The sequence below is a fragment of the Chinchilla lanigera genome, unplaced genomic scaffold (genome assembly GCF_000276665.1).
Source record: "Chinchilla lanigera isolate Chin_1 unplaced genomic scaffold, ChiLan1.0 scaffold00069, whole genome shotgun sequence".
Classification (NCBI taxonomy): domain Eukaryota; kingdom Metazoa; phylum Chordata; class Mammalia; order Rodentia; family Chinchillidae; genus Chinchilla; species Chinchilla lanigera.
In genome coordinates this window covers 766,879-767,622 of record NW_004955470.1, presented here as the reverse complement: position 1 = coordinate 767,622, position 744 = coordinate 766,879, and positions in this window count along the sequence as shown.

Sequence of the window (744 nt, the reverse complement as noted above, 5' to 3'; positions counted from 1 at the left end):
TTATTGATATACTCAGGTTAGGAATTACTTCTTGGATATATGATTTTAGAATACTTTGTGCAATGGAGTAGTTTTATGTCTGTTAACTTTCTTAACGGCATTCTTTGATGCACCAAAGTACTGAATTTTAATAAAGTCCACTGTGCCTACTTCTTATCCTGTTGTCTGATTTTGTACATATCTGTGCAGAAAATTCCAAATCTACACTAATGAAGGTCTAACCCAAGGTTTCTGAAAAGTATTTTATAATTTTATGTCTTCTGTTTGGATGTTTCATCCACTTTACTTGACTTTTACAGATGTTGTAAAGTGAGATTCAGTTGGCCCAGGTGTGAAAAGTGTCCCACCAGTGCCCTGGAGACCCCGCCTGGCCTGGTGCTTCCTTCTCAGTATTTGAGGAACAAAGTGCTACTAGTTGTCCTTCTGCTGAAGAGGATGAGCCAGCGTGCCTCAGACTTCTGAAACTGACATCTTCCCCAATATTATAGTTCCATGCGTTCACATAGGACTTACATCTCACTCTCTGCAGCTCTTGTGTATTCCTCAGAACACCCAGATTCATGCTAATTTCCTGCTGTATAATCAACATGATGTCATCCACACAGGGTTGTATGTGTGATGCTCTGTGGAAGGTCTGCATGACCAAAGTTTCCTCTAGGTACAATGTGACAGGGAGCAAGAGGGTTCACACAGGCTGAGGCCAATTCTGAGGACGTGAGTTCATTCCAGATGACTGCAATCTCT